The sequence below is a fragment of the Zingiber officinale genome, chromosome 8A (assembly GCF_018446385.1).
Source record: "Zingiber officinale cultivar Zhangliang chromosome 8A, Zo_v1.1, whole genome shotgun sequence".
NCBI lineage: Eukaryota > Viridiplantae > Streptophyta > Magnoliopsida > Zingiberales > Zingiberaceae > Zingiber > Zingiber officinale.
Genome location: NC_056000.1, coordinates 126,277,619 through 126,302,043, shown reverse-complemented (window position 1 = coordinate 126,302,043; position 24,425 = coordinate 126,277,619). Strand labels below are relative to the sequence as shown.

At 40.5% G+C, this 24,425-nt stretch overlaps 1 pseudogene; it reads left to right on the top strand.

Annotated features, from left to right (window-relative positions):
- Positions 1-24,109: 24,109 nt before the first annotated feature.
- Positions 24,110-24,177, top strand: LOC122013095 (annotated as a pseudogene).
- The last annotated feature ends 248 nt before the right edge of the window (positions 24,178-24,425 follow it).

Below are 24,425 nucleotides of genomic sequence, written 5' to 3'. Positions count from 1 at the left end.
CAGAAAAGAATCTATGCACCTGTACCAGTTCTCTCAAGGGTGTCTAGATTAAGTCCGAGCATCCAGAGTCAAGTTCAGATGAATCCACAACCATATAGATACCATTACTTGCGGAACAGCTCACAATTCATTTTTTTTATTTTTTTATTTTTAGTCGGGAGTATGGATTTAATTCAGGTGCCTCAACTCTATTTTTTAATTTTTTAAAATTAAAAATTCCTTAAAACATCCTAAATATATATATTATACCCTGTGAGCATCTAAATTTTTTTATGTTGAACACTATAACCCAAGAATAAAGCTTGAACCCTAGAAGAAAAATCTTAGTAGCTTACACTTGTTTAATCCAACCCATAAATCCTAAAATCTTAAACCTTAAATACATATAATATAACCTGTGAGAATCTAAAATTTTTAATTTTAAACACTATAACCCAAGAAGGAAACTTGAACCCTAGAGGAAAAATCTTATTGACTAAAACTCATTATAAACGCAACTCCTAAATCTTAAAATTTTAAACCTTAAATACACATAATATACCTTAAAATAAAAAAATATACTTAGAGGGAAAATTTTATTGGCTAAAACTCATTATAAATCCAACTTCGAAATTTTTAAATTTTAAACCTTAAATAAATATAATATACCTTAAAATAAAAAAAAATACCGAGATGAATACAGGTGCCTGGAATATTTCTAGGTGCTTGTACAAGTTTGCTCACAAGCATCTGGGTCAATTCCAGGCACCTTCGCCCGCCTTCGTTTGACTCAACTTCTGGACAATATATATATATATATATATATATATATATATATATATCTTGTCCGGAAGCTGAGTCAAACGAAGGCTGGTGAAGGTGGCGTTGGCGTTGACGAAGTGGCGACTTTGGCACACCCTATATATGTGCGTCAGAAACTTGGACCCCCGCGTGGAACCAAAGGTCGATGATAACGAAACCGGTGGTACTTGGGTCCTATACACACCCAGACAAGCACACAAAATGTTAAAGACTAAGCACCAGGGAAGGAGTCACTATAACAGGCCCTCCGACGCTCAAGTTAGGTCTTTTTTCCTGTGAACTAGTGTACGAAGGAAGGAAAAAAGAACCGTTGAGGATGCGTGCGGCTGTGCGCATACTTAGGGATGTAAATGAACCAAATGGTTCGCAAGTTATTCGAAGCTTGGTTCGGTAAAAAGCTCGTTCGAGTTCGTTCATTTATCTTATCGAGCCGAGCTCGAGCTCGATTTCGAGCTCGACAGTTTTATCGAGCCGAGCTCGAGCTTAAGGATATTCGACTCGTGAACTCGCGAACATGTTCGTTTGTAGGCTCACAAGCCAAAAAACGAGTCTTAAAACGAGCCTTAAATCGAGCCAAAAAATGAGCTCTAAAACGAGACAAAAAATGAGTCTTAAAACGAGCCTTAAATCGAGCCAAAAAATGAGTTCTAAAATAAGCAAAAAAATGAGTTCTAAAACGAAACTTAAAACGAGCTTTAAACGAGCCAAAAAAATGAGCTCTACAATAAGCCAAAAACGAGCTCTAAAATGAGCCCGAAAATGAGCCCAAGCTTGCTTAACGAATTAGGCTCGTTAACTATAATAATCGAGCTAATAACGAGTCGAACCCGAACTGTTCACGAGCTTGATAATTCCAAAATGAACCGAGCTCGAGCCTTGTAATAAAAGTTCGATTCGAGCTCGAGTCGAGCTCAAGCCCGAATATAACTTAAACGAACCGAGCTCGAGCCTAAAACTGTTCGTCTCGGTTCGGCTCGTTTACATCCCTACGCATACCTAGCCAATGAAGAGGACCTCCCATTTCATATGCTTTTGCATGCCTTTTTGCATGTGCGCTGCTAAAGAATGTAGGGTGCCAGGGCGTGTCGGGTGAGGGAGAATGTCTCGCAGCCTCCCATGGGTAGGAAGAAGGTTCCACTCTGAGTGTGTGGTAAAACCTCAGAATATTCCTTGACTCATAGCAGTTATTCTCTGACAGAAGGTTACAATTCTCTGACACTATTGTCGCTTAGTGTTATCCGTCCTGCCCAGGTTCAACAGTAGATAACTTTGAGATGATTGCTTAAATGTGATGCAAGGACTGCGCCTTGATGCTTAGGCTCGTGTGCAGCCGACCAGGGGCTATCAAGGGACTATGCCTGACCGAGATGAAGAGAATGAGTTTTATAGAACCAATCGAGAATCATCTGAGAGGCTGTGACCATGGACTAAGCCTATAATGCCCCAACTGGTGCAGAGCCGGTCGAGGATTGTCTAGCATGTGTGTCAGGGCCATATATAGAGATTGATCTTGGATATATAACCTAAGCGGTAGGTAGCCGATTGGGAATTAGTTAAAAAACGGCCTGAGGCTCAGCCCTGAGGACCCGACTTGTCTAGGTCTGACCGGGAATTTTGCGAAGGATGAAGCGAGGAAGATGAACCGTCACCTCCCCTTGACTATTGACTGTCACGTCCTCTTGACCATTGACTTTCTGGTATTATCAGGTCCCTTATTTATGCACCGTATCACAAGCCTCCCCTCCAAGTCTAGTCGAAGGAGATGTTGTCGACTGATAGGACTCCAGTGCTAGTCTCATTTACTTCTCTCAAACCGAACACCCATCTCATTAATAAGTAGTCACAAGAGTCATGTTCGCTTATAACTCACGCTAAGGCGAGAGTCTGGAACCTAACCGAGAGGTCTTTGGTCGTGAGAGCTATGCTCGCTTATAACTTGTACTGGGCCGAGAGTCTGGAACCTAACCGAGAGGTTGTTGGTGGCGAGAGCTATGCTCGCTTATAACTCACACTGGGGTGAGAGTCTGGAACCCGACCAAGAGGTCGTTGGTCGCGAGAGCTATGCTCGCTTATAACTCGCACTTGAGTGAGAGTCTGGAACCCGACCGAGAGGTTGTTGGTCACGAGAGCTATGCTCGCTTATAACTCACACTAGGACGAGAGTCTGGAACTTGACCGAGAGGTCGTTGGTCATGAAAGCTATGCTCACTTATAACTCGTACTGGGACAAGAGTCTAGAACCCGACCGAGGGGTCGTTGGTCATGAGAGCTATGCTCGCTTATATAACTAGTCCCCGATTAGTGTATAAGCATTAGCTCTCTTCTTGATTAATCTCACTGTTTCAGCATCGACTGGTAAGATACCTGTTGAAGATACAAGATCATTGGGGCTCTCTAATCGATTGGCTCTTCTAAGTTGTTCGGCAAGTCAATCGAGCTATTAGGAAACTTTGGGCTCTCGACCTATTCAGGACCCAAGTAGCCAAAGAGCTGGTCATCCTAGCTAATTTATCTGCCCTTTGATTATCTACCTGGGGTATCTTAGTTACTAAGACTTGTTGGTGCGGGAAGCATCCGACGATCGAACCCAAGTTTTGATAATGGCAAAGGGATTCAAAGTTAAGATTATTTGTTATCTAGTGTGTTTGATTGAGATTGTAGGAAAGACCTAAGTGTTCTTAGGTAAAAGCTCTAGCTGTGGTTAGGTAAGATGAAAACCCTAGGTGGTGGTAACCCTAGGTCCTAAGGGGTGGTAACCCTAGGTGGAGGAAAACCCTAAGGGGTGACAACATTAAGTCCTAGGGGGTGGTAACCCTAGGTGGAGAAAAATCCTAGGGGGGGGGGGGGGTAACCTTAGGTCCTAGGGGGTGGTAACTCTAGGTGGAGAAAAACCCTAGGGGGCGGTAACCCTAGGTCCTAGGGGGTGGTAACCCTAGGCAAAAAGTCCAATCGGTCTAGAGGACTGGACTGGCATCAGGTATGCTCTCCTGAGTAGAGTAGGTGAGGACGCGTTCCCCGAAAGAGGGAACGGTAGGCGTCGGTTCGACCTAGGGTTTCCGGTCGGAAATCTGAAGTCAGAACCGGACAGTCCGGAGACTGTTGAACACTTCGTTTAGTGTATTTATATGTACTAACTTTGTGTTGCAGGATATATTTGTGTTTTGGAACTAATATGTCTTGCAAGTACAAAAGAACAAAGTTTACTCTCAGATGAACAGTATCCGAGGTGTCTCCATGGAGCTTAGAGGCGCCTCGAGTGCAGAGGGTGAGCTGGCTGCGAAGAGGAGCTGGAAGCACCTTGGACCAGGGCTTGGAGATGCCTTGGACCAGGGCTTGGAGGCGTCTTGGATTGGCATGGAGGCGCCTTCAAGAGGATGAGTTGCGACCAATTCCGTTCTGATCCACGCGGCTGACTCGGCGTGTTGGAGGCACCTTGGATGGTGTTTGAGGTGCCTCAAGTAGTGCATAAAAGGGGTCTCGAACAACACCTTTTATTCATCAATTCTCAAGTGATTCTACTACAACGTGCTGCTCAAGAGATGCCCTGAAGTGCTGTTACAAGTCCCCGATGACCCGGAGCTCTGAGATTTCGATTTTGTTGTCAGTATAATTTTTTATTGCACTTATTGTAATACATATTTGTACTCTCTTTACGCGATATAGTTGTTGCCCAAAGTAAACGGTCAAAGAGCGTGAGCCCTGGAGTAGGAGTCACCATAGGCTCCAAACCAAGTAAATTCTTGGTGTGCTTTTTGTGTGTGATTCTTTGTAATTTCCGCTGTCTTACTCATTCCGTCTTTTGATTACGAAACACGTGAAAGCCACGAGCGTTATTCATCCCCCCTCTAGCGCTTCTCGATCCAATAATTGATATCAGAGTAGGGTCGTTTCTACTTGGTGCAACCACCAGTCAAACAATTTTTCGTGGTGTTTTTTCTATTTTTCGGAATCGACTGGAATCGGTATTATTGTCGTCTTCCGATCTAACTTTTCATAATCAAAGTTCTTGTCTCGAAGTTGGTGCAACATCACTCGAGACCGTATTTTTCTCTCATATTATACTGCACTGCTGATCCAGGATCAAGTCTTGGGGCATTCTTTTGTTCGTTTTTCTTTGTGCTAGATTTTAAATGACACTTCAAGAAGGCTACAACGTTGCTCACCCACCGCTCTTCACCAGAGACGACTTCGGGTACTGGAAGGGTCGGATGGATGCGTATCTCCAGACTCATTTTGAAGTCTAGATGATCGTCAAAACCAGGCTCCAACTACCGTACGAGGGCTGGGATGCAACACTAATCAAAAAGGTGGAAGCAAACGCCAAGGTGACCTGCACCCTCTAGTGTGGTCTATTGAAGGAGGAACTGAATCGCGTCGACCCCTTCACCAGCGCCAAGGAGTTGTGGGAGAAGCTGATCGAGCTTCATGAAGGAACGTCCGACACCAAGGTAAGTAAAAGAGACTTAATATTCAATAAATTATATAATATTAAATTACAGGAAAGTGAGATGGCTACCCAACTCCACGCCCGGATACAAGATCTACTCAATGGGCTTCATGCGATCGGACAAAAGGTAGATAACAGAGATATCATCAGGTATTCCCTAAACGCCTTTTCGAGGAATACCTTGTGGGCATCCATGGTAGATGTTTACAAGGTATCCAAGGATCTTTCTTCCATTAAATTAGATGAACTGTTTGCAGAATTTGAATTACATGAATAGGTTAACTCACGTCCGGCCGAGAAAGGTTTGGCTTTGGTTACAGGTACATGTACAGGTAGAGTGCGCGAGTCAAAATCGAAGTGCAGAACCGAACCAGAGTCAGAAGAAGAACCAGATTCGGACGGCGACGACGATGAACTCACGACTGAGCTCGTCAACCTGGTGAAAAAGCTCTACAAGAAAAAGAAGGGCTTCAACAAAAAGGATGCCAGAAAGATCATTCAGTCTAAGGAGGCCCAACCGAAGGTAAAGTTCGAGGTGACGTGCTACGGATGCAATCAGAAGGGGCACATCAAGGCGAACTGCCTGAACCAGAAGGACCCAAAGAAACCAAGGAAGAAGAAGGCCCTGAAGGTGACCTGGGACGAGTCATCCTCGGAAGAGTCCACAACGAAGAACTCGAACAGACGAGTTTTCTCGTGTTGATGGCCCGGGACTACACCAACGAATCCGGAAGCAAGGACGAATCGGAAGTTGAGTCCGAGAGAAGCCACAGATCCGTATCCATTTTCGAAGGGTCAAATCCCTCTGTAAGTACAAATTGTCTTTGCAATTTAATTAATTATTTAATGCGTAAATTAGCTAAATCTAATATTCGGGTCAAGTCGCTTCTAAAGGAAGTAACATCCCTTAAAGAAGCGACTAATACCAAATCCTTGGCTGATCCGATTTAGACTGGAACCTCAACTCAAGTCCAAAAACTTGAGGAAGAGAATTCCAGCCTGAAAAGTCAAGTCAAGGATTTGAAGGTTGCATTGGAACGGTTTACACTGGGTTCCAAGAATCTTGACTTGATTCTTGAAAAATAGAAAGTCGTTTACAATCGATCCGAACTAGGATATAAAGCTAAAAAGAAATATCGATCTTATTTATCGCTTATCAACAGACCGAATAATAAGATAGTCCATGCATGGGTACCTAAGTCCAACTTGGTTAATCAAGTTGGACTTGGTCAATATTGGGTCTCCAAGGATCAAGTACATTATCTTGATAGACCATATCGAGGTTATGATTCAGGGGGAGCCAATAGAAAATCTATCTTAATTAATAGATAAATTGATTGATGAGTGTTTATTTATTTTCCTTGTAATATCCATGTTTAGACTAGGATAGTTTAAGGACCTAGACGTAATTTACACATGTTAGTTAAACTTAGGGGTTTCAAAAAGAAAATTAAATATACAATTTCTTTGAGCGGTTCTGTCTAGGAAGGGGTGGATGATCTCATACCCAAGAAGGCCTAGTGGCTCGCGCACGACCTCGGAACCAATCTTTGAAATGTGTATTTAATTGACTATTTGAAAAACCTTAGTTTAACTCAAATATAAATTAATCCTTAGTAATAATCTAAATAAAAAGTAATCATCTCACAAAACTACTTAAGAATCAAAAACTTATTTAAAAATCTTTTTAAGAAAATCGTTAAAAAATCTTTTAAAAACTTATTTAAAAAATCTTTTAAAAACTTATTTAAAAAGCCTTTTAAAATCTTTTAAAAACTCTTTTAAAACTTATTTAAAAATCTTTTAAAAACTTATTTTAAAATATTTTTAAAAAAATCATTTAAAAAATCTTTCAAAAACATATTTAAAAATCTGTTAAAAATATTTTAAAAAATCTTTTTAAAATCTTTTAAAAATTATTTAAAAAATCTTTTAAAAAATCTTTTAAAACTTATTAAAAATCTTTTAAAAAAATCGTTTAAAAACTTTTTTAAAAATCTTTTTTTAAAAAATTCATTTAAAAATATTTTTAAAACTTATTTTAAAAACTTTTAAAAATCTTTTAAAAAAATCGTTTAAAAAATCTTTTAAAAATTTATTTAAAAATATTTTTAAATTATTTTTAAAAAATCTTTTAAAAATTTATTTAAAAATCTTTTAAAAAACTTATTTAAAAATCTTTTAAAAATTTATTTAAAATTAAATTTTAAAATAGAGTAGAGTTCAATTTTCAAATTAAATTTTCAAAAACAAGTAAACTCTGATTTTCAAAACCAAGAAAAAGAATTCAATTTGTAAAACTAAGTTTGTAAAATCTAGTTTACATAACTTAGTTTGTAAAATTTAAGTTTCAATTTTAATTTTAAAAGAAACTAAGTAAAAACATTCAAAATTTAAAAAAAAAAAACTTAGTTTTTAAAAGAAACAGATTTAGAATAAGATAACATTTTTCAAATATCGATTTTTAAAATAAATAATTAAGGTCTCCCCCTTAATCCAAAAATTATTTAAAGTAAAGCTTTTGAAAATATTTTCTAAAAATAAGATTTTTGAAGTAATTTTTTTAAATAAATTAAGGTAGAATTTTCTAAATTTTAAAGAAAAAATTGAAAAACACTTAAGGAGATAATTTTTTAAGTAAAAAATAAACCTCCCCCTGAATTTTATACTTCTTTAATTAATTATTCTCCCTTAATTTATTAATCTTCCTTATTTTATTACTCCCTATTAATATATTGCTAAGTTTAGAATTAGTATTAATTTATTAAAGTTATTAAACAATGTTAATGTTAAGGTTCAATTTGAATTAATCGTTAATAATGATAAATTATGATATAATTATAGTGAAATTAAGATTTTGATTAATGTTAAAATTTAGATTTACTGAGCTAAATTAAGGTTAAATATTAATTAACTGTTTAATGTAAGGTCAAATCTAATTTAGATTAGAGTTAATTTTTGAAGTTCGTACTTCAATTATTTACTTATTAGGTTTATAATCATAAGTTAATCAAATTTTAATTATTTGTTAATAATGTCATTAAAGTTTAGATTTAGTTTTATATATTTTAATGTAATTTAATTTTTTTTTTATTTTATTCAAACTTTAAGTTTACCTTAAATGCTTTTTAAATTAAAATATTTTTTTTAAACTAATTTTAAAGAAAACAAAATTAATTTTTAAATTAAAAGATTTTTAAAATAATTTTTAAAAAGGATTTTTTTTTAAAATAATTTTTAAATAATTTTTTTAAAAAGGTTTTTAGAAGAATTTTAAAGGAATTTTTAAAATAATTTTTAAAACTTTTTAAAAGAATTTTTAAAATGATTGTTAAAAGTTTTTAAAATAATTTTTAAAATGATTTTTAAGAGTTTTTTAAAATGATTTTTAAAAAAAAAATTTAAAAAGAGTTTTAAAATAATTTTTAAAATGATTTTTAAAATTTTTAAAATAATTTTTAAAATTAATTTTTAACATTTTAAAATTAATTTTTAAACATTTTAATTTTTAAACATTTAGCCCCGTCGACCTAGCTTGGCTTCGTGCCAGACATCCGGTCAGCCCGTCGACCTATCTGGACTTCACCTGCACACTCAGTTAGAGTGTTAGATCAACAACAAGGCTGACTTAACCTATTTTGTCATTCATCAAAACCTGGGTTAAACCGTTAGTGCTAACTGCACCAACAATTAGTACTTTTTTCTTGCTTAGTCGAACTTAATCTTTCATATTACTTATGATTACTAGTACTTCCATTTTAACACTTATCACTTAGTTGTTGTTTTCTAAATTCTAGGAAAAATAATGTTTTCAAAAATCCCAATTTCTTAGGGGGCGTTTGGTTTGCGTTTTCCATGCTATTTTCTGTTTTCATTTTCTGAGAAAATGAAAAACGCGTTTGGTTTGCGTTTTCCACGTTCATTTTTAAGAAAATGAGAGAGTGTTTTCTAAGAAAACGAAAAACGTGGAAAAGTCATTTTCTAAAAAATGAAAAATGCGCTTTTTTCAGAAAATGAAAATGAAAATGGGGCAAACTAAACACACCTTTAGATTTTCAAAATTTGGACTTAGCCTTTCCCTTAGAAATCATGTACCCCAAGTTTCAACCAGAGCATCTCACAAAGCACACTAGGCTTAAGTTGTTTGTGTTTGAAAAACTTAGAGTGGTGTGAGATGCATAGGGTACAACCTAGACTTCAAAATGCTTATTTCTGTGCATCACAGTAAGTTTGGGCGTTACACACTAAAATTACATTAATCAAGTTAAGTCATCTTGTCTTAGTCAAATCTAACTGGATTACTAACTTGACTTGACTAACCAAGTAAAAGCTGTTGCCCTCTAGGTAAGCAGTTAGTAGTTAATGGTTAGACATTTGGCCTAGGGAATTAAGTGATTAATTTTAATTTTCAAATTACTCATGCTTGGACTTTAGGACTTCTTGGAAGAAAATTTTTAAGTGTGAATGGCCTTAGTTTTACTAGCTAAGTTTTTCTTTGCAATTCAACTTTAGCTAAGTATTTTTCTAAAAAGCTTTTCTTTACCGTTCAAATTTAACTAAGTTTTTCAAAAGTTGTTCAAACTTAGCTTTTCAAACTAAATATTTTCAAACTTAGCTTTTCAAAAAATGTTCAAACTTAGCTTTTCAAATTTTTCCTAAGTATTTTCTCAAAAAGATTTCCAAATTTTTCCTAAGTAAAAGCTTTTCAAAATTTTCCTAAGTATTTTCTCAAAAAGCTTTTCAAATTTTTCCTAAGTATTTTTTCAAAATTAGTTAAGTCCTTTTTCAAACTCCCATCCTTAAAACCAAGGATTTAACAAAAGTATTTCTTTTTATAAACCTCTTTTCTAAGGTTTTTATATTTTAGGTAAGTTATTTTTCAAATCAAGATCATCTTCTCTTAGCTAAACTAGCTTTTCAAAACCTTATTTTTAAAGGAAGAAGATTTTTTTATTTCACTTAGCTAAAAGTTTTACAAAAAAAATCTCTAAAAAGACTAAGTGTTTATCAAAGTATGTTAAACCCTCTATTTAAAAGCCTTTATTTTTCTTCATCCCCTATTTTAAAATCAGTGTTTTCTATTTTAAAATCAGTGTTTCTCTATTTCTGAAAAATTAAAAAACAAACTAAGGCCATTAACCACTGTTCTTTATCGAATTTACTCTCTTATTTGTTTTGATGTATGGCAAAGGGGGAGAGTATAAGGAAATTCAAAGCAAAATCAAAAATTCAAAAATTTAAAAGAGGAGCTCTTATTAAGGGGGAGTTAATTTTTGCTTCTATATAGGGGGAGCCTTGTATATGCCTTTTTGTTATGCTTATACTAAATTTATTTATACTTGTGCTATCATTGTCTTTTCTTTATTGTCTTTTTACTTAACTTTGAATTTCGGTTGTCATAATCAAAAAGGGGGAGATTGTTGGTATGGGAAGCATCCGACGATCGAGCTCAAGTTTTGATCATGGCAAAGGGATTCAAAGTTAAGATTATTTGTTATCTAATGTGTCTGATTGAGATTGCAGGAAAGACCTAAGTGTTCTTAGGCAAAAGCCCTAGTTACGGTTAGGCAAGGTGAAAACCCTAAGGGATGATAACCCTAGTTGGAGGAAAAACCTAAGGGGCGACAACCTTAGGTCCTAGGGGGTGGTAACCTTAGGTGAAAGAAAATCCTAAGAGGGGGTAACCTTAGGTCCTAGGGGGTGGTAACCCTAGGTGGAGAAAAATCCTAGGGAGTGGTAACCCTAGGTCTTAGGGGGTGGTAATCCAAGGCAGAAAGTCCAGTCTGTTTGGAGGACCGGACTGACATCAGGTATGCTCTCCTGAGTGGACTAGGTGAGGACGCATTCCCCGGAAGAGGGAATAGTAGGCGTCGGTTTGACCTAGGGTTTCCGGTCGGAAATTCGAAGTCAGAACCGAATAATCCGGAGACTGTCGAACACTTCGTTTAGTGTATTTATATGTACTAACTCTGTGTTGCAGGATATATTTGTGTTTTGGAACTAATATGTCTTGCAGGTACAAAAGAACAAAGTTTACTCTCGGATAAACAGTATCCGAGGCGCCTCCATGGAGCTTAGAGGCGCCTCGAGTGCAGAGGGTGAGCTGGCTGCGAAGAGGAGCTGGAGGTGCCTCGAACGGAGCTAGAGGCGCCTTGGACCAGGGCTTGGAGGCGTCTTGGATTGGCATGGAGGCGCCTTCAAGAGGATGAGTTGCGACCAGTTCCGTTCTGATCCACGCGGCTGACCCGGCGTGTTGGAGGCACCTTGGATGGTGTTTGAGGCGCCTCAAGCAGTGTATAAAAGGGGTCTCGAACAACACCTTTTATTCATCAATTCTCAAGTGATTCTACTGCAACGTGCTGCTCAAGAGATGCCCTGAAGTGCTGTTACAAGTCCCCGATGACCCGGAGCTCTGAGATTTCGATTTTGTTGTCGGTATAATTTTTTATTGCACTTATTGTAATACATATTTCTACTCTCTTTGCGTGATATATGTAACACCCAAAATTTCATTGTTTGGAGTTCTAAAAGTACTTATAAATATTTAGAAATACTTTAGAAATATTCTAGAGAATTTTAGAAATTTTTATAGTATTTTTATGAAATTTTCGAAGTTCATTTGGTATTTTTACCAAAAGAAAAAAGTTGCAAAAAATAAAGAGGTTCAACCGAGGTTCGAACCCGCGACCTCCGACCCGATCCAAGACTTAAGCGAAGCGCGATAGCCAAGCGCTTAAGCAGGTGTTTCGTGATCAAAGTTATGGCGAAGTAAATTTAAGTAATAACTGAAACCGAGAATACCCATTGGTATAAAAAGGAATCGGGTTATTTCTGTTAGGATCTCTTCGTACGGCTAGAGAGGGGGGTGTGAATAGCCGACCCCAATTGCTCGCGTTTCTTTCTACAAACTAGGGTTAGCGCAGCGGAAACTAAATGCAGAAAGAAAACAGGAGAAGAAATCAAACCTCTACGCAAGGATGTAACGAGGTTCGGAGATGAAACTCCTACTCCTCGGCGTGTCCGTAAGGTGGACGAAGCCTATCAATCCGTCGGTGGATGAGTCCCCGGAAAATCGGCTAAATCAAACTCCTTGTGGGTGGAGAAACCTCGCCACAATACTCTTGCAACAGCAAGATGAATGTACAAGAAATACAAGAACGCAGAAGACAATACAAGTGTAAAAAGCAATCTTGCCTTCTCGTCGACTGGAAGAAGCAACAGCTCCAAGCACCTACAACAGCAGATGATCCAGCCGGAAGCTCACGCGAAGCTTGCGAAGAAGAGCTCAACAAAGCTCAAGCCCCAGAACAGCAGCTCTGTAGTAGAAGAGAAGAAGAAGAAGATCCAGTGCAGTAGCAGCCCTCGACCCCTTTATACCTGTGAAGAAGACAGCGAAGAAGCTAGCCGTTGCTACGCAACGGCTAGGACGTGGACCGATCAGGCTGAAGCCTGATCGGTGCAGGCTCCGATCGGTCGTGGGGACCGATCAGGCCGATTGGTCCCGCACCGATCGAAGGCTTCGCGAGAGTTGCTCAACTCTCGTGTGGAATCTGATCGGTCCACTGACCGATCCACCACGATCGGTCCCGGACCGATCAGGCTCCATCTTGATCGGTCCCCGCCGATCGGAAGCCCACCTTACATTGGTTATCCGATTGGTCACTGCACCGATCGATACACAACGTATCGGATCGATGCGCAGACCGATCCGGAGCTTGGTTTTGCCCAAACCAAGTCCCACCTCCCAAACCAACATCCGGTCAACCTTGACCTGTTGGTACATCATGCTTAGCATCCGGTCACTCCCTTGACCTGCTAAGACTCCTCACCAAGTGTCCGGTCAATCCCTTTGACCCACTTGGACTTTTCTCTTCGTGTCAAGTATCCGGTCACTCCCTTGACCTACTTGACCTTCTCAACACCAGATGTCCGATCATCCTTGACCCATCTGGATTTTCCCTTGCCCGGCTTCACTCACCAGGACTTTCATCTAGCTTCACTCACTAGGGTTTTCACACTGCCTAACATCCCAGTTAGGACTTTCTCACTGCCTGGCTTCACTCACCAGGACTTTCCAACTGCCTAACATCCCAGTTAGAACTTTCCCACTGCCTGGCTTCACTCACCAGGACTTTCCACACTGCCTAACATCCCAGTTAGGACTTTCTCACTGCCTGGCTTCACTCACCAGGACTTTCCAATTGCCTAACATCCCAGTTAGGACTTTCCCACTGCCTGGCTTCACTCACCAGGACTTTCCACACTGCCTAACATCCCAGTTAGGACTTTCTCACTGCCTGGCTTCACTCACCAGGACTTTCCAATTGCCTAACATCCCAGTTAGGACTTTCCCCGTGCCAAGTCTCCATACTTGGACTTTCCGCGTGCCAAGCTACCTGCTTGGACTTTTCCCCGTGCCAAGTCTCCGTACTTGGACTTTTCGCGAATCAGGTCAACCAGGTCAACCTTGACCTAAGGTTGCACCTACAATCTCCCAAACACCTATTCTTGTCAAACATCAAGAATACAACTCTCTTCTCGTCAAACAACGACATGCAATTCAACTAGGTCAACCTTGACCTAAGGTTGCACCGACAATCTTCCCAAGTCAAACATCAAAATACAACTCGAGTCAAGTCACCTCGAGTCGGGTCAACCAGGTCAACCTTGACCTAAGGTTACACCAACAATTTCCTCACGACCAAAACCCTCTCATCCTCTCCTCTCTCGCGTGCGACGGCGCTGCTCGGGCGAAAACGAATCCGAAGCTAGGGCTTCGTCTCCGACGACCGGCCAAGGGGTAATTCCGTGAGCTCTTCACAGATTCGAGACCCTCTCGTCGAGGAGAACTCGTAGGCACGAAGAAGAGGCCGAGATTTCAAGCCCTCTAAAACCCTAGAAGCTTCTCTTCTCGGCTGTAAGTTCAAGAACACATAGGTAAGTGCTCTCGCCTGCAGTAGTAGTTTTCGGATCTTTGTTTCCTTCTTTAGTTTGAGTTTTTCAACAGACAATTAATAGAAGTCTAATTCTAGCAAGTTTATATTTTCTTTTGTTATTTATGGGGTATGAACAACCCCTTACCCTTAGCACGTTAGTTGAGTTTTCTTGCTTCTTGATTGTGCATGTTAGTATTTCAATTTTTAAGTTTGTTACTGATTTAGGGAGCATGAACAGCCTGTGTTTTAAGTATACCATGTTGGTTTGCTCTGTTACTGCAATGAATAAGAACAGCTTTATTTGAACCATGTCGTTTAGACCTTTTCTGCTTTCCAATTAGCACGGACAGCCTTACCTACGCTCTAACATGCAGTTTTAGATGTTCCTTTAGCATTCCAGTTTGCTTGTTTTTAGTTCATGTTGAGTTATTGAGCATGAACATATCACATATTTGAGTAGTTATAAGTAAGAAAAGACCAAGGATTTAATTTAATCCCAAATTCCAGAATTTGAGATCGAACATACACCAAGTGTTTTAAGAAATGCCGAGGCACTTCATTTTAGGAGTATTTAAAGATAATATGTATTTTATTTGAAAGGGCTAGTACCCGACTTCCAAGGTTGTCGTTAAATAAATCCAGGTGACCAATTTCGAGGTCTTGGCCCTGGTAAGACCAAGGTCTTTACCCTCGTAGGACTGATGGCTCGCTACCTCAGTTTCTATTAGGGAGCGCACAATGGTACTAAGCCTGAGCCCAAGAGATTATTATTTTGAAGTATAAGAGTATAAGTTTGGGAATAAATGAAATAAGCTTCACATAGGTTTAAAAACCAGCAAGTTTAGTTCTTTTATTCTAGCATGCTGTTTAGACTTTCTTACTGCTATTTGCAAGCATGAGCAGCTTTACATGTTTAGCATTTCAATCTGTTTTGATTCCTCTGTTAGCTTGACAGGTATGACCAGCCGGTCCTTTAGCTTTGCAGTATTGATTTCTTTGATTTCGGTTCCTTTGCTATTAGATGAGCATGAGCATCTTTTCTTTTAAAGCATTCAGTTTCTAGATTCCTTTTTGTACACATGCATATCCGAGTTTTGCGAGTTAGATAGCGCTTACTAAGCATCCGCTTATAGTTGCATTTTCTCTTATTGCAGATAAAGGAAAAGGAAAGCTACAGTGAAGGAAGGCGACAAGGAGGTGTGGGATGGATGTGTGATGTCTAGACTATGGAAGCCTTGGGACCTTGCTAAAGAATTTATTAAGATTAATTTGTTATTTAAGTTGTTAAGAAAATTTTGGAATCGGATTTTCTATTTCATGCTGCTAGGGTATTCATTGATGGGTTAACTATTTTCCTTATTGTTAGCTAAGGTTGTTTGGAAATTTTAATATGATACAGTCATTACACTTGAATTGCATGCATTAGTTACTGTAAGTTACATGTTCTGTTTTATTTTCCGGATCAGTTAAAGGGGGTTAAGTGTTACTATCTTTAGTGTAAGCAATATCAGCTAAGTAGAATGAGTAGTTAAGTAGCGTCCACCCTTAGAGAGTAGTAGTAAGGAGGGTGGTCGTTACAGGTTGATATCAGAGCAGTCCCCATTCTCCAGCATCACACACATATTAGCATCAGCCTTGTCGTCTTCAAGTAAGAAAGTACTTAATTTTTTTTATTTATTATGCCTTTCCTTATTAATTGTAGTATAGAGAAATCCATAGAAGTATTTGCTTATAGGGATGATTTCAAGTTTTCTCTCTCTGCATGACTAGATGGCAAGAAGAGGGCGTCCCCGTACCGCTCGTACTGAGGACCGAGCTCAGGAGAACGAAGAGCCCAGAACAACTGAGCCTAATCTCTCTAAAGTTGTTGTTCAACTCCAGAAACAAGTAGCAGAACAGCAACAAGTAATCGCCAATCTGATGGCAAATCAGCAGCCAGTTCCTCCCCCTCCCCCAATTATCAATGTGGAGATCCCAGTGGTGGTTGAGGTTCCACCAGCTGTCCTGGAAGGCGCCACAGCACCTAAACGACAAGAAGCATACCTGATACAGTGGCTGAAGTTGAAGCCAGAAAGTTTCTTAGGCATGACTGAGCCCTGGGATGCCCAAGCTTGGTTCAAGACACTAGAGAGCACAATGGAGCTTCTTGACTGGCCAGAAGTTGAGAAAGTCAAGTGTGCCTCCTTCTGCCTATCTGGAGATGCTCGTATGTGGTGGGAGAGAGTTAAGAGCAAGAGAGCAGCCAACCAGATTAGCTGGGTTGACTTTGAGACAGAGTTTTACGAAGAATTCTTCTGCCAACGGATCACCAATAAACATTATGAGGCGTTTATAGAATTCAGACAAGGTGACCTGCCAGTAGAAGAAGCAGTCAAAAGATTCAACAGGCTAGCTCGGCTCTGCCTAGAGTTAGTGAGTGTAGAGAAGGAACGAGTGAGACTGATGCTCCGAATGCTGAGACCAGAAATAACACTTAATGTGAGTAGTGGAACTCACTGGCCACAGACTGGTGAAGAGCTGGTCAGCAAGGCATTAGTCCTTGAGCACTATCTGAACAGCATCAAGGCACAACAAACGTAACTCAAGCCAGTCAAGATAAAGGACAAGACAGCAGGGAGTCAGAAGCCCCAGGCAAGTAAGCAGAACTGGAAGGGCAAGGATAACAAAAGGAAACGATGGAATACAGGAGGCAGCCAAAAGGGAGGTCCAGACGTCCAGTAGACAAGCAGGCCAAGTTCTCTCCCTGCCCTAAATGTGGGAGACTACATGCAGGAGCCTGTCTTTTGGGTATGACTGGATGTTATTCGTGTGGTCAAGAAGGACACCTGGCTAAGGCATGTCCTAACAAGCCCAAAGCACCTCAGCAACAGGCAGCGCCATATGGGAGCAAGCCTCAATTACACTACATGCCTGCAACTCTGGACGGACCTCAGCTCAGTCAAGGAAGGTTGGAAGCCCCACCAGTTCCAGCCAGTGCCAGAGTATTCTCCCTCACTAAAGAGGAAGCTGCTAGTGCCTCCACGGTCATAATAGGTCAAGTAGTTATTTTTTAGCATTTAGCTATGATACTATTTGATACTGGGGTGACTCATTCTTTTATATCAGTGTCATTTGCCAAGGAATTTCAGGTGCCTACAGAGAGCATGAACTCCAAGTTCTTGACAACCCTACCTTCTGGGGAAGTCATGGAGTCTAACCAGTGGCTTCGGGCTGTACCAGTCAGAATTTCAGACCGAGCGCTATATGTTAATTTAGTAGTCCTTGCGATGCAAGATTTCGACGTTATTCTGGGTATGGATTTCCTCAGCAATTACAGTGCTTCGGTGGACTGTCGTAGGAGGAAAGTAATTTTCATCCCAGAAGGTGAACCACTCTTTGAGTTCACGGGAGTCCCAGAGAAAGACCCAAAAATTCCTCTCTTCTCTAACAACCCACCAGATGTTAGCTAAAGGGTGTGCTGATTTTCTTGCGTACATTGTAAATACAGAAGAACAAAAAGGACCCAAGCAGGAAGATGTTTGGGTAGTCTGTGAGTATCCAGAGGTATTTCCAGAAGAGCTACCTGGACTACCTCCTAACAGAGAAGTGGAGTTCGAAATTGAGTTGGTTCCTGGTACCGGTCCAATTTCAAAAGCTCCGTACCGGATGCCCCCAGCAGAGCTGAAAGAGCTACAAGAACAACTCTAAGAGCTGCTTGACAAAGGTTTCATCCGCCCTAGTCATTCACTATGGGGAGCTCCAGTGTTGTTCGTTAAGAAGAAAGACGGATCTATGCGGATGTGCATAGATTATAGAGTGCTAAACAAAGTAACAGTTAAGAACAAGTACCCTCTTCCCAGAATAGATGATCTATTTGATCAGCTAAAGGGGCAACAGTGTTCTCTAAGATAGACCTGTGCTCTGGGTACCATCAGTTAAAAGTAAAAGAAAGTGATATACCCAGAACAGCTTTCAGGACTAGATATGGACACTACGAGTTTGTGATCATGTCGTTTGGTGTGACTGATGCACCTGCGGTCTTCATGGACTTAATGAACAGAGTGTTTAGAGAATACCTCGACAAATTTGTCATCATGTTCATCGACGACATTCTGATCTATTTAAGAACCCCAAAGGAGCATGCCACGCACTTGAGAATCGTACTGCAGACCCTACAACAAAAATAACTTTATGCCAAATTCTCAAAGTGCGAGTTCTGGTTAGAGCAGGTGGCGTTTCTAGGTCACATCATTTTTAAAGAAGGCATCCAGGTGGATCCTGCCAAAATAGAGGCAGTCAATAACTGGTGTAGACCCAAGAAACGTTTGTGTGTGCAAAGAACAAGCCACGGACCATGGACCCTTGCCGTCCAAATTCAGCCAGCACACCTGGAGAACACCCCTTATTATGCGTGTGCTTCATAGTTATTACATTGTTACTATGTTTTATGGTTATTGCATATTATGCATGTGCTTCATGGTTATTACATTGTTATTATGCTTTATGGTTATCGCATATTTAAAGACCTAACTTAAATAATTTGCCAAACATCAAAAAGGGGAGATTGTTGGTGCAATCTTGCTCCAGGCATTGTTTACTTTTGATATTTGGATAAATGATTTTAAGTTAGGCAATGTTAGTGATCTAACATAAATGTTGAGTAAGCAGGTACGAAGAAAATTTCAAGTATGAAAACTTAGCAAGGAAAGTCCAAGAAGATAGTCTTAGCGGATGAGATTCTGGAGCGTGCCTCTTAGCGGTGAAGTCCCGGAGTTGTGGCCTCTTGGCAAAAGAAGACTTAGCATGACGAAGTCGAAGGAAGCACTAGAAGACAAGCGCAAGGATGAGGAGCTGTGGACACGGAAGCATCCTAAGGGTGTAAGGCTGATGGAAGATGCTTGAAGGTATAAGTGCAGGCTAAGGGAAAGATTCAAGTGTGAAAACTAACTGTTGTATTCTCAGTTTATGAGGTATCAGTCGACTGGTAGTTGTACCAGTCGACTGGTAGTTGTACTAGTCGACTGGTAGTTTTACAGTCGACTGATACCTGGGACATGACTCATTGAGCAAAGGGTACGAAATAAATCAGATTGATTTTTCGATCAAAAACAAAAAAAGTACTATGTGAAATCTTCGATTTTTTCCTCTTCCTCTATCCCTACCCCATAGCATAGGTACAACGTTTGAATCAATAGAGAACCTTTTCTTCTGTATGAATCGATATTATTACATTCCAATTCCTTCCCGATACCTCCCAAGGAAAATCTTGAATTGGATCCAAAATTGACAGGTTAGTGTAAGCTTATCCATGCAGTTATGCACTCTTCAAATAGGAATTCATTTTCTGAAAGATCTTGGCTTTCGTGCTTTGGTGAGTCGTCCGAGATCCTTTCGATGACCTATGTTGTGTTGAAGGAATATCCATATGATCCGATCGATTGCGTAAGGCTCGCGGTAGCAATGGAACCGGGGAAAGTATACAGAAAAGATAGTTTTTTCTATTATATTTAGTATTAGTTAGCGATCCCGGTTCGGTGAGTCCTTTCTTCCGTGATGAACTGTTGGCATCAGTCCTACATTTTGTCTCTGTGGACCGAGGAGAAAGGGGGTTCAGCAGGAAGAGGGTTGTATCATGAGAGAAGCAAAGAGGTTAACCTGCTTCAAATATACAACATGGATTCCGACAATGCAATGGAGTTGGATCCTCATGTCAATCCGAATGAATCAGTCTTTCCACAGAGGTAAATCTTTGTCTGCTAGGCAAGAGGATAGTAAGTTACAAATTCTATCTCGGTAGGACATGTATTTCTATTACTATCAAATTAATATTTCTATAACTACGAAATTAATAAATGAAAATGAAGTAATTAATGGTGGGGTTACCTTTATCCTTTTTCTTGTATGTATTCCTAAGAAAAGGAATTTGTCCATTTTCTTTTTCGAGGTCTCAAAAAAGGGTGTGGAAACACATAGGAACTCTTGAATGGAAATTGAAAAGGAATGTAGCTCCAGTTCCTTTGGAAATGGTAAGATCTTTGGCGCAAGAAGAAGGGGTGATCCATATCATCTTGACTTGTTGACTTGGTTCTACTTCCCCTCTTTTTTTAACAATACCGAGTCAGGTTCTTCTCCTACCAGTATCGAATAGAACATGCTGAACAAAATCTTCTTCATGTAAAACCTGCTCGATTTAGATCGGGAAAATCGTACGATGAAACCATGTGCTATGGCTCGAATCCGTAGTCAATCCTATTTCCGATAAGAGCAGTTGACAATTGAATCCAATTTTTCCCATTATTTTACTATCTATAATAGTAATAGTGCGAAAAGAAAGCCGGTGTTCAGGAATAGTGGCGTTGAGTTTCTCGACCCTTTGCCTTAGGATTAGTTAGTTTTATTTCTCGATGGGACCGGGAAGGGATATAACTCAGCAGTAGAGTGTCACCTTGACGTGGTGGAAGTCATCAGTTCGAGCCTGGTTATCCCTAAACCCAATGTAAGTGTGATCCCCCCTAAACAATAAAATATGTATTAACTATTCATAATTATGAGTTAGATAATAGAAGGCTTGTTATCTAACAGTATAACACAATTTATATGTCAATGTAACCAATATCAACCGAACAGACGTATATCCATCTTATATATCTATGACTAAAACAAAAAATATCTACGACTAAACAATTTGTAAATGAAGTGAATAAAAAAAATAAATATTTTTTGTATTTTTTCTATGGGTTGCCCGGGACTCGAACCCAGAACTAGTCGGATGGAGTAGATATTTTTCCTTTTAGTATAATAGGTAACAAATCCCTCCCCAAAATGTGCTTGCATTTTTCATTGCACACGACTTTCCCTATGTATACATATAAATAAAAAACATCCCGAGAAGAAAGTAAAGTGCAAATAAGAATTTTGACTACTCAGTTGATTCAAGCAGTACAGTACTACATGAGCATTTCAGAATGATAATTCTCTGAATATTTTTTCTCTTGATCCATAGTATAAATATAGATCATTTGTACATCTTCTATGGATCTTATATTTATATTGTATTGTATTATGTCGTGACTAATAAACAATTTACCAGGTCATTGATACGGATAATATCCAAATACCAAATACGTTCTCTATATGATCCATATAAATAAAAAGAAATTATTTTTGGAAAGATCAAAAAAATAACTTGTTCTTCTTCCGTAAAGAATTCTTCAAATAATCCCGAACTTAATCTTTGAAAAAAATTGCGTGCTGAACTTCTATGTTTACGGGCCAAAGTTCTGGCACATGAAAGTCGAAGTATATACTTCATTCGATACAAACTCTGTTTTTTTGAGGATCCACTGTGATAGTGAGAAAGCTTTCTACATATCCGACCAAATCTATTAATAATATCACAATCCGTTAAATCGGTCCAAATTGGTTTACTAATAAGATACCCAGATACGGTACAAAATTGAGCTTTAAACAATGATCGAATAAGAGGAATAATCAGGATTATAGTATCAAATTTCTTAGTAAGAGTATCCATTAGAAATGAATTCTCTAGCATTTGATTCCTTACCATCGAAGACTTAATTTGTACACTTGAAAAATAACCCAGAAAATAAAAAGAATAGTTTGATAATTTCTTTATATCAATCCTATATGGTTGAGACCAAAAATGAAAATAATATTGCCAAAAATTAACAAGGTGGTATTTCCATTTCTTCATCAAAAAATGAGTCCCTCTTGAACCCCGAATCGATTTTCCTTGATATCGAATATAATGTATGAAAGGATCCTTGAAAATCCATAGAGTCTTCTGACAAAAAATTCGGTACACTCCAAGATGTTCTATTTTTACATAAAAATGTATTCGCTCAAGAAGGACTCCAGAAGATATTAATCGTAAAAAAGAGGATTGTTTACAAGAAAACACTAATAGAAATTCGTATTCATATATATATAAATTATATAAGAACCAAAATAGTCTTTTATTATCTTTTGAAAATACGTAAATAGATTTTTTCGGAATAATGAGACTATTCCAATTATAATATTCGTGGAGAAGGAACTGCAATAAATGTAAAGAGAGAACATCCTGGATCCAGGATTGAAGTATTTGGACCAAGATTTCCATATGGACGGGATAGGGTATTAGTATATCGGACAGATAATTTAAATGCAATAATTTATCCTCTAAAAAAGGAAATATTGAATGACTAGATTGTAAATTGTGAGATTTTGGTATTTCTTTTTCTTCAAGGGAAGATATTAACTGCAGTGAAAATGGAATTTCTACAATGACTGCTGATGCGGATAGTGTTGGGGGCAGAGAGGGAATAAGGAGGAAAAGAAAGGGCAATTTGATCTTTTGGGATGTTAAGGGTTTGTATTGAAAAGGAAAGCACTGTTCAACAGAGGGAGAAGGTTTTTTCGGGCGTTGGTTTTTCCGCCGCCAGCTTCCTCACGCGGGTTTCCTGGCCAGCGCCAACTGCGGTTCGGGTTCTGATTTTTCCCGTGGTCGACACCAGGGTGTCATAGGTCTCCGCCGCCGCCTCTCCTCTCCTCTTCTTAGCGTCGCCGGCGGCTCCGGCCCCTCTAGCCATCCCACTTCTTCCTTCCTCTTCGGACACACGACAGTGACAACGAGCAAAGGAGCATGTCCAGTAGAGGAAGAAGATACTTGTGCCGCCTTCGTCGCCGGCCATGCTAGCCCCACGCCGACGCTGATGCCACAGAGAAGCTGCCGTCTCTAGCGAGCGCAAGCCGCTGTCACTGTCTCCGACGACAATTGCCGCCGCCCCAGGCCGCCTCCAGTGGCTGCGGATGCCACCGATGCCGCCCCCAGCGGGTATCGACACCTCTCTCACACTGCCGGCAGCGAGTGCCTCCACCGGCCGTGGCTTTCAACGGCCGCCAGCGCCTCTCACCGGCCACGTGCCTCCTCCAGTGGCTGCCGCCACCGGCATCGCCTGCTGCAGCCACTGTCGTAGCCGTCTCCGGCCACCAGCACTGTCGTCTCGGGCGACCACTGCCGCAGACATCTCCGGGTAGCATCGTCACCCACGGGACAACCGTCATTCGGCGGACTCAGGTTTGTTTATTCCGGCCATCGCGCCGAGATTGGGTTCGGCCATCGAGCCGAGGTTGTTCCGGCCATCGAGTCGTTGGATTTTACTTTGTGCATCTCTCTTATGATTACGATCTATCTGTGTTATCCGGCCTGCGTGTCGCGTATCGGCCTACGAGCCATTATGTCTCGGCCTACATGCCGCTTTCCGGATCTAGGGCCACGACGACTTGATCAGTAGTTCGACCAGCTCATCCATCCATCCGAGGGCGCCCCCCTGGGCCAGGGTACGTTCTCGTACCTTTTCTGCATTTAGTTAATTATTTTGTCGTTAGTATTCGATTGCTCATATATCTGTGGGATTCGCCTCGAGCACCGAGGTACCAGAGGCCGGGGTGACCCGGTCGCTGGATACAGGTACAGTTGACCGGAGGAGGACTTCTGACGATCTGGTCAACGTAGAGGACAGCTCATCGACCAGGTCAAGAGGATGCGGTCAACCTTCCAGACACGTCATACCGGCAGGTTCGTCTTCTCAGCTTCCAGATAGGATCAAATTGGCGCCGTCTGTGGGAACGCGCCTGATCTGGAACATGAAGATGAACGACGCCGGATAGTTCTGCCATCCCCATGACCACAGTCAGTTTTTCTGTTATTTGTTCTGTCAGTTATATGATCTGTACTAAACCCGAAGGCCCTCGAGCCGATCGGCCGGGAGGTTTATATCCGAGCCACGGGCTCGAAGCCGAAGGCCCCCGAGCCGTTCGGCCGGGAGGTTTATATCCGAGCCACGGGCTCGATGCTGAAGGCGACGCCGGTCGTGTCGCCGTTTATATCCGACGGGGCCACCTCAGATCGCCACATCGGCTCCGCGTTGTCACATCCGGACCCAGCTCCTCTCGGTCGGTCAGAGCCATCCGATAAAATTGGAACGATACAGAGAAGATTAGCAAGGCCCCCGAGCCGATCGGCCGGGAGGTTTATATCCGAGCCACGGGCTCGAAGCCGAAGGCCCCCGAGCCGTTCGGCCGGGAGGTTTATATCCGAGCCACGGGCTCGATGCCGAAGGCCCCCGAGCCGTTCGGCCGGGAGGTTTATATCCGAGCCACGGGCTCGAAGCCGACGAGCCGTTCGGCCGGAGGTTTATATCCGAGCCACGGGCTCGATGCGAAAACCCGGCCGTTCGGCGGAGGTTTATATCGAGCCA